Raw genomic sequence first — 13,926 nt, 5'->3', positions numbered from 1 at the left:
ACTTAATGTGTGAGTTTTGGGTACGTTCCAGATTGGACTATCCTTCACTTCAAATCACTATACTACACGAATATTAAAGAAACGGAAGATGAAAGATTTTTAAATCACATATTGCTATTTGTCCAAACGAGTGTTTGGTATGCTGAAGCTTGTACCTCACTATAGAGACACTATATATAGAGACTATTTGTGAAAGAAGATCCTGCACATTGGTGGTTGTCTTTTTCTTTCATATCGTGTTGGAATACACGGATCAGAGTCTCCTCCCCAGAAGAAGAACGAGGAGGAAGCTTGACATCCAAAAAGATAAGAAGGGACGTTATTTTGTGAATTGCGCTAAGGGTGTAAAAAGGCTTAAACTTTCTATCAGAGAAAGGAGGGGCTTCGCATCTGCAGCCAGCAGAGGATAAAGGGAGAACAAGTGCTATGGAAAATATGGAACGTGATTCGGATGCACCAATGCCGTATACAACAGATCCTTCAACTGGGGCTATATCTATGTAATGGCGCCCCAAGATGGCTGCCTCACCTCTTGTATGCTCCTGATCATCTCCATAAAACAGCTTAAATTCACCACAACTGTCCTATGAATCATCATAAATATCCAATGACTTACCTTGAACTTGTACTACTCTACTCGGACATTTCATCAAAACCAAGATACACACTGGATTGAATCCTGGACTGAATCCTCTGCATCTCTCCACTGAGAAATCGTTCAGTTTAGCAGCTGCTGTACTCTGCATTGGACATTACCCAGATAAGGTACTGTGGATTACAACCTATCTTTGGCTACATCCAGCCCCTCACTTAGACATCATCCACCTCTGCTCTCTGAGCAACAAATAACTGACTTATTGCATTAATCTACTAATATCAGTATATTCAGGCTCTGAATTGCTGAAGGTTCACAGTTAAAATCAGGATCCATTTCCAGGACACGTTATCACTACCCCCACAAAAAAAAAAAAAATCTACTTCAAAGGCCTCTCACACTGAGACTTTTCACACCTACACAGTAGGAATTGGCTTCTAACACCTTTCCAAAAGGCTGCCTATCCTAGGATAATTGACTAAATCAGCAGTTATTTTATTTATTACTTGCTTCAAATATACACAATAGGTTATAGCAATAACTTTGTTCATAATCCCATTATCATTTTGGATCACATACCGAATTGGGGGAAAACAAAACACAAAAAGGAAAGAAAAACAAAACAAAAAAAACACTGCTTTCTCTCCCTCTCTCATCATCAAATGCAGCTCAAATTTATAGTAATCTGTCATTGATGACCAAATGTATACGCATTGCTCCAGCTTCATTCTTTCACTCCGCCCACCACGTTCTGCAGTTCCTATCACACCATCACAGGCTTCTATTCTCCAATACCTTGGCATTTTAAAAAGAAAACACTGGCGCATTTGTGGGAAGCGAGCAGGCCGGAAATGTATTTCCCCCGGTAACCATCTAAGTCCTTTGCCCACCTGCTCACCCCCATACCCAAAGAACAATCAAATAGAAGTGATACCCAAAAGACGGCCCTGTGTTTGTAAGGACAGAACTGTCAACTCTCACTTTGTGACCCCCATACCCAGAGCTCCTGCACTTAACATAAAGAAAACTGAAGGCCCCCTGGTATGCACAATCAGGTCAGTCCTTTGTAATGCCAGATCTATAAGAAACAAGACTGCAACAATTGCTGACCTTATTGAATCTGCAGATCTATCCTGTATTACAGAGACCTGGCTAGATGAAAATGCAGCACCTATATTGGAGGCTGCAGTACCAACAAGGTACTCTGTCGATCACAACCCAAGACTGGACCGCAGGGGTGGCGGGGTGGCTATCTGCTTCAAAAAAGAACTTAAACTTAGGGTCCACCCTATTGAAACTACTCGCTCATTTGAGTGCATTGCTGCCCGGAGTTCGACAGGATTAGGTTTCAGAGTACTTCTCATTTACCAGCCACCTGGAGATGGAAAGATATTTCTGCAAGAAATTGCAGACACTGTCGCTGGCCTGGTTCTGGAACATCAAAGATGGCTCATCATCAGGGATTTCAATGCATGGGTGGATGATGAGCTGTCACGCCTTGGCCAAGACCTCCTGTGCACAATGAATGGTCTGGGCTTCACACAGCTCATTCCCTCTGCCACACATAAAAGTGGTCACACTCTGGACCTTGTCTTTCAGATTGGATTAGAAGTCACTGACCTAAAAATAAACCCAGTCATTTGGTAAGACCACTACTCCCTCTGGTTCTCAGTTGCAACCCCTCAATTAAGATCTCTGCCCGTGGAGTTGACCAGGTATCGTCCAAGGAGGGGTATAACTCCCCAGGCTCTTGCAGCAAATCTGGATCTCTCTGCTATACTGGGTGCCTGTGAAGATCCCTGTTCCCTCGTCCATTATTATAATAGGGATGTTATGGCTGCAATTGATATTATCGCCCCTGTGCGTTTAAGACCTTGTAAACCTGTTAGGATCTCCTGCTCTGTGCTGCCACGTCGCCATGGCAACCGGGAGGCAAGTGTTAGCGAAGTAACCTGAGCGCAGCTGATACTCCGGTCCGGGTTTTACTGTGTAGTGGTTACAGGCTCTGTGCACGGCAGGGAATCCGGCGCTGGTTTTGTGCTCACAGTCTGTGAGGTCTGAGTGGGGCGTGGACAGCACCTGCTATATAAACCATCCTCTCAGGCTAGGCAAATGCTGCTGAATCTTTGTTTGTTAGTCAGTTCCAGAGAGTTATCTAGTACTGTGTGACTTTGTATTTACTTGTTGCTTACTGCAAATAGGCCTTGGGATTCGGTACTTCATTCTGCCAATCCGGACCTAGCAGTAAGACTGGAGTCAGTTGTTTAACCTGCTGGGGTTCTTTTGCTATTCTGTGAACCCAGCAGGTTTGCGGCTGTGCTCTCAGACCTGCTTGCCTAATCCTCCCTCACTGTGCAGGGCGTCCAGGTGTCAGTTTAGTGGCAGTAAGCTGAACCTGTGCCCTGCAAGTGGAGGTTAGGATTGTGGATACTCTCCTTGTGTCTATATTACTATCTCTGACCAAGGAGTTTATTCCCACACCCGTTGGTAACCCTTTGGGTTTTTTTCTGTTGCTCTTAGCAACATCATTTCGGGTGCTCCAAATGTTAAATCACTACATCTCGCTTCATTGTCCGCTCTATTCCATCTGAGCATTCCTGACACTAGGGAGACACCCAGTTACTAAGCCTTTGGGCTTCTCCGTTCACTTTGTGTTTATTAGTTATTCCATCTCCTCCTGTGTATGTTATGTTATACTGTCTGTGAGTTCGTTTGCTTCGCATCCCTCTCTGTTCATACACCGGTATACTCCTGTTAGCACTGGTGTGCGTAACATATTCAGCAGCCTTACTCCTGTTGAAATTTTGTGGGAATATGGAGCATACCCCTCAAAATACTTTACAACAGGTGGTCGATCAGGTGCAATTCCTGACTCGACAATTTAATGAGATGTCCATTAAAATGAACACCCCGCAGGCCGCTAGCGGAGCTCCCGAAGCAGCAGCGGCAAGTTCAGGGGTTAAGGAGCCGAAAGTAAATCTCCCGGATCCTTTTTCTGGAGATCGCTCGCAGTTCTTTTGTTTCAAGGAGAGCTGTAAGCTATATTTCAGGCTTAGGCCCCAGTCTTCTGGGTCGGAGATTCAGCGGGTGGGCATGGTGATTTCCTTGCTACAAGGAGACCCACAGGTCTGGGCATATGGGTTGCAGCCTGACTGTCCGTCGCTTAAAAGTGTTGATGCTTTTTTTACGGCACTGGGCATTTTGTATGATGTCCCTGACAAGATGGCTTCAGCCGAGGCTCAGATTACGGTCCTTAAGCAAGGGCGATGGCCAGCTGAGGTTTATAGTACGGAGTTTCGGAGGTTGGCTCATGATACCCAGTGGAATGACCCAGCCCTGAGAAACCAGTACCGAAGGGGCCTTTCTGACCAGATAAAGGACCAACTGGTACAATATCCCTCGCCTGATAACTTAGATCAGCTCATGCAGTTATCCATCCGGGTGGATAGACGGCTGAGAGAGCGTAGGCTTGAAAGGGAGACCGCAGTTTCCTTTTTTCCCAAGGGAACCTCAGACTCTGAGGAATATTCCGAGGAGCCTATGCAGATTGGGGCTACCCGCCTCTCCTCGCATGAGAAGACGCGGAGGAGACAGCAGGGTTTGTGTTTGTACTGTGGGAATAAAGGTCATGTTGTAGTATCATGCCCAGAAAAGCCGGAAAACTTCAGGGCCTGAGGGTGATGGGAAATATCCTGTCAGGCCAGAAGTCAGAATTTCCCAAAAAGACTTTTCTCATTCCGGTGACTTTGGAGATCCTCGGCCAAACTGTCAAGACTGAGGCCTTTGTTGACAGTGGGGCCGATGGGGTTTTCATGGACCGTCAATTCGCCCTGGAACACTCTGTTCCCTCAGTACCTTTGGCATCAGAGATTGAGATCTGTGGGTTAAACGGGGAACCATTGTCCCAGGGTAAAATTACCTCCTGCACCAGCCAAATTCCTTTGTTTATTGGAGCCACACACTCTGAAAAATTGTCTTTCTATGTGACTGTCTGTTCTTTTGCCCCATTGGTTTTTGGGTTACCCTGGTTAATGGCCCATAACCCTCAATTTGACTGGGTCTCTGGGGAGATTCTTAGTTGGGGTAGTGATTGTTTCAGGAGTTGCTTGAGCCTTCCAGTCAGGCTCTCGCAGCTAAGTTTGCCAGGATTGCCAGGATGTTATGCAGATTTTGAGGATGTGTTCTCCAAAAAAGTTGCGGAGGTACTACCTCCCCATCGCCCCTATGACTGTGCCATTGATTTGTTGCCGGATGCTAAGCTTCCCAAGAGCAGGTTGTACTCCTTGTCACGTCCTGAGACTCTGGCAGAGTACATTCAGGAGAACTTGGCTAAGGGATTTATCAGACCCTCACAGTCCCCAGTTGGGTCGGGGTTCTTCTTCGTGGGTAAAAAGGACGGTTCGTTGCGACCCTGCATCGACTTCAGGGAATTGAACCGTATCACGATTAAAAACTCGTACCCACTGCCTCTCATTTCGGTTTTGTTTGACCAGCTTCGTACTGCCACCATTTTTTCTAAGATTGACCTACGCGGTGCTTACAATCTAATCCGAATAAGAGAGGGGGATGAATGGAAGACTGCCTTTAATACCCACTCAGGGCATTATGAATATTTGGTGATGCCTTTTGGGCTCTCTAATGCCCCGGCAGTCTTCCAGGAATTCATGAACGATGTGCTCAGGGAATATTTGGATAGATTCTTAGTTGTTTATCTAGATGACATCCTAATCTTCTCCCATTCCCTGGAGGAACATCGGAAGCATGTACGCTTAGTCCTCCAGAAACTCAGAGACCACCAGCTTGGGGCGAAGCTGGAGAAGTGCGAATTTGAAGTCCAGCAAATCGCATTTCTAGGGTATATTATCTCCTCAGAAGGTTTCCAAATGGAGGGTTCTAAGGTACAGGCAGTCCTGGATTGGGTGCAGCCCACTAGTTTGAAGGCGCTTCAGCGTTTTCTGGGCTTTGCGAATTTTTATAGACGATTTATCGCTGGATTTTCGTCTATAGTGGCGCCCTTGGTGGCACTCACTAAGAAAGGGGCGGATGTTGCTCACTGGTCTTGTGAGGCCAAAGCGGCCTTTGCCCGGCTCTAAAGGGCATTTGTCTCAGCCAAGGTGCTGCGACACCCAGATCCAGAGCGTCCTTTTGTGGTAGAAGTGGATGCCTCTGAGATAGGTATTGGGGCAGTGCTCTCTCAGATGGGGGTGTCTGATAATCGCCTTCATCCCTGTGCTTACTTTTCCCGTAAATTTTCATCTGCCGAGATGAATTATGATGTGGGTAACCGGGAATTGTTGGCTATAAAAGGATGCACTCGGGGAGTGGAGACACTGGCTTGAGGGGGCTAAGTTTGTGGTCTCAATTCTCACCGACCATAAGAATCTGGCATATTTAGAGTCAGCGAAGCGGCTCAATGCCAGGCAGGCATGATGGGCTTTGTTTTTTGCTCGCTTTAATTTTTTTATAACATATCGCCCTGGGTCAAAAAACATCGAGGCTGATGCGCTCTCGCGGGGTTTTGCTCCAGTCCAAGAGACCACCGAGGAGCCATTGCCCATTGTGTCCCCATCATGTATTAAAGTGGGCATTACCCAGGACCTCTTGTCATTAGTCCTTAGAGCACAGGAACAGGCTCCTCCAGACCTTCCGGTAGGTCTCTTGTTTGTGCCTCCTAGGTTAAGACAGCGAGTGTTCCTGGAATTCCATGCCAAGAGGTCGGCAGGGCATCCGGGTATTGCCAGAACTCGGGAGTTGCTGTCTAGGGTGGTGTGGTGGCCCTCGGTGGTTAGGGATGTGGATCAGTGGGTTCGGGCATGTGACGTTTGTGCCCGAAATAAAACTCCTAGAGGGGTTCCTGTCGGCCCATTACATCCACTCTCTATTCCATCTAAGCCATGGACCCACATTTCCATGGATTTTGTGGTGGACTTGCCCAAATCCTCGGGGATGACAGCCATTTGGGTTGTCGTTGACAGGTTTTCGAAGATGGCGCATTTCGTTCCACTGGTTGGGTTGCCATCGGCCAGACGTCTGTCTGAGTTATTTATGCAGCATGTTGTGCACCTCCACGGGTTGCCACTTGATGTGGTCTCTGACCGTGGATCCCAGTTTGTGGCCAAATTCTGGAGGGCATTTTGTTCTGATCTCCAGATTTCTGTGAGCTTGTCGTCACTCTACCATCCACAGTCTAATGGGCAGACTGAGAGGGTGAACCAGTCCTTGGAGCAGTTCCTCAGGTGTTATGTCTCCAAGTGTCATACTGACTGGGTTACTCATCTGTCCATGGCGGAGTTTGCCTATAACAACGCGGCTCACTCTGCTACAGAGATCTCTCCCTTCATTTGTGTGTATGGGCATCATCCTAAGGCCAATTCTTTTGACCCCCTGGATTCCACGCCTGGTGGTTCCTCTGTGGTTTCGGCCCTTAGGGGTATTTGGAGGAAAGTGAAGAAAGCCCTTGTGTCTGTGTCATTAGTGACCAAAAGGGTTTTTGATAAGCGGAGAAGATCCTGCAGCTTCAAATTAGGAGACTTTGTCTGGTTGTCCACCAAGAATTTGAAGTTGAGACAGCCATCTCATAAGTTAGGCCCCCGGTTCATCGGCCCTTATAAGATCACCAGGGTTATCAATCCGGTGGCATTTCAGTTAGATCTGCCCCGTTCATTGGGTATCAATAAAACATTTCATTGTTCCCTTTTAAAACTGGCGGTTAGTAATCCTTCTTCCAGTGGAAGACCTTCTCCTCTTCTGATACGGGGTCAGAGGGAGTTTGTGGTTGAAAGCGTTCTTGACTCCAAGATGGTTCGGGGTCGGCTGTCATTTTTGGTGCACTGGAAGGGGTATGGCCCGGAGGAGCGGTCGTGGGTGCGCAGTTGTGATCTTCATGCCTCCAGACTGATACGCTCTTTCTTCTCGCAGTTCCCCGATAAACCCGGTGGTAGGGGTTCTTTGACCCCTCGTCAGAGGGGGGGTACTGTTAGGATCTCCTGCTCTGTGCTGCCACGTCGCCATGGCAACCGGGAGGCAAGTGTTAGCGAAGTAACCTGAGCGCAGCTGATACTCCGGTCCGGGTTTTTACTGTGTAGTGGTTACAGGCTCTGTGCACGGCAGGGAATCCGGCGCTGGTTTTGTGCTCACAGTCTGTGAGGTCTGAGTGGGGCGTGGACAGCACCTGCTATATAAACCATCCTCTCAGGCTAGGCAAATGCTGCTGAATCTTTGTTTGTTAGTCAGTTCCAGAGAGTTAGCTAGTACTGTGTGACTTTGTATTTACTTGTTGCTTACTGCAAATAGGCCTTGGGATTCGGTACTTCATTCTGCCAATCCGGACCTAGCAGTAAGACTGGAGTCAGTTGTTTAACCTGCTGGGGTTCTTTTGCTATTCTGTGAACCCAGCAGGTTTGCGGCTGTACTCTCAGACCTGCTTGCCTAATCCTCCCTCACTGTGCAGGGCGTCCAGGTGTCAGTTTAGTGGCAGTAAGCTGAACCTGTGCCCTGCAAGTGGAGGTTAGGATTGTGGATACTCTCCTTGTGTCTATATTACTATCTCTGACCAAGGAGTTTATTCCCACACCCGTTGGTAACCCTTTGGTTTTTTTTCTGTTGCTCTTAGCAACATCATTTCGGGTGCTCCAAATGTTAAATCACTACATCTCGCTTCATTGTCCGCTCTATTCCATCTGAGCATTCCTGACACTAGGGAGACACCCAGTTCCTAAGCCTTTGGGCTTCTCCGTTCACTTTGTGTTTATTAGTTATTCCATCTCCTCCTGTGTATGTTATGTTATACTGTCTGTGAGTTCGTTTGCTTCGCATCCCTCTCTGTTCATACACCGGTATACTCCTGTTAGCACTGGAGTGCGTAACAAAACCACAACATCAAGCTCCATGGTTCGACAACAGTGTTAGTGAGCTCAAGAAAAGGGGGCGCAGACTGGAAAGATGATGGAGGAAGACTAACCTAGTGGATGACAAAATAAAACTAATAAAGCATAACGTAGAATATCAATCGACAATCACTCGTAAGAAAGCACAGTTCCTGTCAAATGAGATCACAGCAGCAAACAATAGGCCAGCTCAACTTTTCCGCACAGTGGAGATGCTTTGCAAGCCAGCATGCCTGCAGACTGATGAGACCCTCTCCCAGGCAAGATGCAACGAGTTTGCAAACTTCTTTGCAGATAAAATATCCACCATCCGGGCTGGAATCTCCACAGTGCCATCAAAGGATTGCCAAACTACAAAGCCTGCCAATATAGGCTACCTGCCTTCATGGACCAGCTTTGATCCAGTGGATGTAAATGACACTGCTGAAATTGCTCGGATTTTGCGTCCCACCACCTGTGATCTGGACCCAGCCTCAACCAAGCTTCTAATAGGTTGTATGGATATAATTGGTCCTGTCTTTACAAAAATTGTTCAATGCTCTTTGCAGACAGGCATTTTTCCTGGACCCCTAAAGGAAGCAATTGTTAGACCGCTTCTTAAAAAACCTAATTTAGATCCCGACTGCATGACCAACTACAGACCGGTATCAAACCTTCCTTTCCTAGGAAAGGTTATTGAGAAAGTCGTTGCAAATCAACTGGAAACCCGCCTGACAAGCCATGATATTTATGATCCATTTCAATCAGTATTCAGGAGAAGACATAGCACTGAAACAGCCCTGGTGTGTGTGTTAAATGATCTTCTGATGGCAAAAGACAGAGGTGACTGTTCAATATTAATCCTTCTGGATCTCTCGGCAGCATTTGATACCGTGGACCATGGGCTTCTGATTGAGCGACTGATACATTTCTGTGGTCTGGATGGCACAGTCCTAAGCTGGTTCAAATCATTTCTCACAGGCAGGTCACAGAGAGTAGCATCTGGATTATACTCATCACCACCAGTGCCATTGCCATGTGGTGTCCCACAAGGTTCTATACTATCCCCCATGATTTTTGCAGTATACATGCCCCATTGGGCGAAATAATCAGGCGCCATGGCCTGGTCTACCACTGCTATGCAGATGATACACAACTGTACTTGTCCTTTGCTCCGGGCACTGATAACCCAATAGTAACCCTAAATGGCTGTCTAGCTGAACTACTGGAGTGGATGAGCGCCAGTTGGCTGCGACTGAACCCGGATAAAACAGAGGTCCTTATGATACGACCGCAACATCAAAGGACAAGACTGCAGCATAGCCAACCAACTGGACTTACACTCGGGGATTCAGAATTACAGACCAGTGATCGTGTGCGGAATCTTGGCGTTGTCCTGGATGGTGGATTGACACTTAAACATCAGATATCAGCCACAATCAAATCCTCACTCTTTCACCTGAGGAACATAGCTAGAATCAAGAACTTAATTCCCTCAGATGATATGCCAAAAGTCATACATGCATTTGTATCATCTCGTTTAGACTACTGTAATGCCCTCTACCTTGGTCTACCAGCAATAGAATTGCAGCGCTTACAGCTGGTGCAAAACACAGCTGCCAGGATATTAACCAACCAGCCCCGTTCTAGCCACATAACACCCATCCTCTACTCCCTTCACTGGCTGCCTGTACGATGGCGAATCATCGTCAAGATTGGCTTACAGAGTTTCAAAGCATTACATGACCAAGGCCCAAGGTACCTGAAACAGCTTCTGACCCCATACTGCCCCACTCGATTACTGCAATCTGTAGATGAAGGACTTTTAGCAGTACCTAGAATCTACCGTAATTCATCTGGGAGTCGAGCTTTTAGTCATGCGGCTCCGACTCTATGGAACTCACTTCCCCGCACAGTGCGAGAGGCCCCAACTATAGAATCCTTCAAAAGTAGACTCAAGACTTTTCTGTTTACTCAAGCATTTCCATAATGTCCCTTTTAGTATCTTCATGCTTCTGTATTTTATGAAAATGTACTTCATTATTTTCTGTACTATATCATGCTATGTATCTGTTAAGCGCCTTGGGTCCTATTGGAGAAAGAGCGCTATATAAATAAAATTATTATTATTATTATTATTATTATTATTATAGAAGAGCGAAAAAGTAATTGGCTGTTAGCATATTTTTTTTTTTTTAAAGAGATACCTCCTGGGTCTTCGAAGCGTCAGGATCTGAAATATGCAACACCTGGTGAACGGCCTTAAGTCCTCCCCTGCTATTTAACACGTTTTTAGGAGCCCCTTCATAAATATAAAGATCTGCTGCCCCAGCCATACACACCTTATAATTTTTTCAGACCACAAACTCTTATTAATAAACAGTTACATTCTTCTCCGAACCTCCACATGATGCAATGCCCCAAAATAAAAGGCAGCCCTGATGAAACAGAATCCTCGCTACTGAATTTCTCTAAAGCAGAGGTTCTCAAACTCGGTCCTCAGGACCCCACACAGTGCATGTTTTGCAGGTAACCCAGCAGGTGCATAGGTGTATTAATTACTCACTGACACATTTTAAAAGGTCCACAGGTGCAGCTAATTATTTCACTTGCAATTCTGTGAGGAGACCTGTAAAACATGCACTGTGTGGGGTCCTGAGGACCGAGTTTGAGAACCTATGCTCTAAAGGACAAAGACTTTTAACATGCAGCGAGGAGCGGAATATACAAATGCTGCTACTTTTTCCCCTGCCACAGCTCAAATGGACAGCAGACTCCAAGATCTGGTGGGACAAGGGAGGGAGGGCATTCAGTGGGTTGAAAAACTCCCTCTTGGGGTGGAGTTAGAGCTATGGACACACACCCCACCAACAGGAGCTGTGTTTTATTTCTTTACAGCTGTGCTAGGAATTGAGCAAAAGTAAGTCCACATAACCCTCCTCTGAAGAATCAGTAGACAATGTCAAGGCTATAGATAGGGGAAAAATAAGAAGCTGAGGAGTGGATGGGTACTTAGGGTTCCAGCTAGGTCTGCCGACAAAAAGCCTCCACTACCTGGAGATTCAGGAGAATTCACCAATATCCTCTGAAACAGGATCATATTTACATTCAGGAAGATGCAGATAATAAGTCTCCTTGTGAGTAGTTAAACAACCTTTATTCTTAAAATATTTGTATTTAATCAAGTAGTCTGAGACCCCACATTTTCCCATCAAATCACTCAGCTATAACGTGCAGAATTTTCCATGCAATAACATAGGTGGCTGTAGTGCTGGTATACACAGCTTGTCTGTTATGAAACACCTGCCCGATTATATAAGAGTCACACAAGCGAGGTCTCCTGCCAATAACAGCCGCCTGTTATTCCCTTAGAGTATGACACACTCACTGGTACTTAGGATGCTGCCTGGACTTATACTCACAAAAGTAGGGGCTTAAACAATCGTCGTGTGATCTCTGGGTAGCAGCAGTAGCGATTAGAGGTGTAACTAGGTGCAGGGACGGAATAGGGGTTGACCCTGTAGGTTTCTGATACTAAGCCACAGGTGGTATCAATGGCAAGAGCAGAGTATAGTAAATACACTGTAGTAATTGCTCCAACAAACAAAGGCAGGAGGTTATGCAGGGATAACTGGGTAAACATTTCCGGTTAGGAAGCCTTATAACATGAGCATGCACCAATCAGGAGCTCTGAATCAGCCCAGCCTTCTAATTACAAAGTCATTGCAGCCGTATGTACTAACAAACAGCTTACCGTCTGCTTAGGAACAGCCAGGACCATGATACTGTCAGCACCTGTTGCTGAGCAACCATCAGACAAGCCAGCCCCTGCAGCTGAGCTGACTTGGGGTGTTCCAGTTGCTGGGCAACAAACAGGACCCGCTGCAGGTAGGGTTTCCACATCATCCCTGTAATTCTGGACACATATTAGTTACACAGGTACTATGGATGGCTGACTTCAAGACTCCATTTCACCTGGTTTTAATCAGCCACAGAGCCTGTGTAATTAATGTGTCCAGAATTAAAGGGATGAGGTGGCAACCCTAGCTGCAGGGATGAGTTGTGACGGCAGCTCATAACATTGCCTCAGATCGGAGGAGCGGCCACGGCGCACATCACGATAAAAGTATGGTAGAGCAGTCCTGCATTTTCTGGCACATCTCCATGGGGTGTGAGGGAAATTGTGCGACGTTGGTGACTATCAGATGCCGGAGTTCAGACAGCACTTTGTAAAAATTGCTTAGAATTTAATTCACCAATAAAATGTAGAAACTGAAATTATTACAGAATACCCCATACACACACATGAGAATATGTGACTCTGTTACTCACCTGTGCTGATATCTGTAGGGACTTCCTCCTCCTTCCACAGCTGATCTCTCATCACATACGTCTCTTCTTCTCTCTTTATATTTTCTACTTTAATATTAGTCGGACATTCACCCTGAAAACCCCACAAAAATATAAAAGCGCATAAATCTTTAGAGAACCCACTGAGGAAGCATCAAACTGAAGCTGAAACGCATTCAGGACACTCCCTACAGCCCACGGAGAACTACTTGCACAGTCTGCACTCTTATTGTTTAATTATATTCCCCCACTACGTAGCTATACTTCTATCTATTAACAATGGGGGTAATTCTGAGTTGATCGCAGCAGGAAATTTTTTAGCAGTTGGGCAAAACCATGTGCACTGCAGGGGGGGCACATATAACATTTGCAGAGAGTTAGATTTGGGTGGGTTATTTTGTTTCTGTGCAGGGTAAATGCTGGCTGCTTTATTTTTACACTGCAATTTAGATTGCAGATTGAACTCACCACACCCAAATCTAACTCCCTCTGCACATGTTATATCTGCCTCCCCTGCAGTGCACATGGTTTTGCCCAACTGCTAAAAAAAATCCTGCTGCGATCAACTTGGAATTACCCCCAATGTTTTTCCTTGCATTCGCTATTCCCGGCCCTTTACCTGCTCGTCATATTATTACTGCAGCCTCACTTTTCTACACATAATATTGTTCATTTACTTGTGTCCATATCCAGCACATTATACTCTTTAGTTGACCTATGAACACACATCCCATATTGTTATCACACCATCATCTCCACCACCAATCTATCTCACAGGTTCTCCCAGCTACAGTCTCAGCTTTCCCATCCATGTACTACCCCTACTTACCCTCCAACAGTTCTACTCATATATTCATGTACCTGCACCCATCACTAGTTCCTTTTCAGCCTTAGAGCATACCCAGCACTGTTCTTATGTTATTACTAGTATACATATTATAGTCACTTATTATATACACCGTGTTATTGCCCCATATATCCCAATCTACCTTCTCCATCCAAACTTCCCCCTTCCTTTCTCCTGTGTACCCCACTATCCATGGCACACTTGCTGGTCACATCCCTCCTGGTCTATACCTCACTACTGTATGTCACCTGTTGTACTCCGCTCTTATC

At 46.0% G+C, this 13,926-nt stretch overlaps 1 pseudogene; it reads right to left on the bottom strand.

Annotated features, from left to right (window-relative positions):
• The window catches only part of LOC135054825 (gastrula zinc finger protein XlCGF26.1-like), a 70,642-nt pseudogene that overhangs the window by 46,420 nt on the left and 10,296 nt on the right, over positions 1 to 13,926 (bottom strand).

This window comes from Pseudophryne corroboree, chromosome 3, assembly GCF_028390025.1.
Source record: "Pseudophryne corroboree isolate aPseCor3 chromosome 3, aPseCor3.hap2, whole genome shotgun sequence".
In the NCBI taxonomy this organism is placed as follows: Eukaryota; Metazoa; Chordata; class Amphibia; order Anura; family Myobatrachidae; genus Pseudophryne; species Pseudophryne corroboree.
The sequence above is the reverse complement of the archived record's forward strand: the minus strand, read 5'-3'. Positions and strand labels throughout refer to the sequence as shown.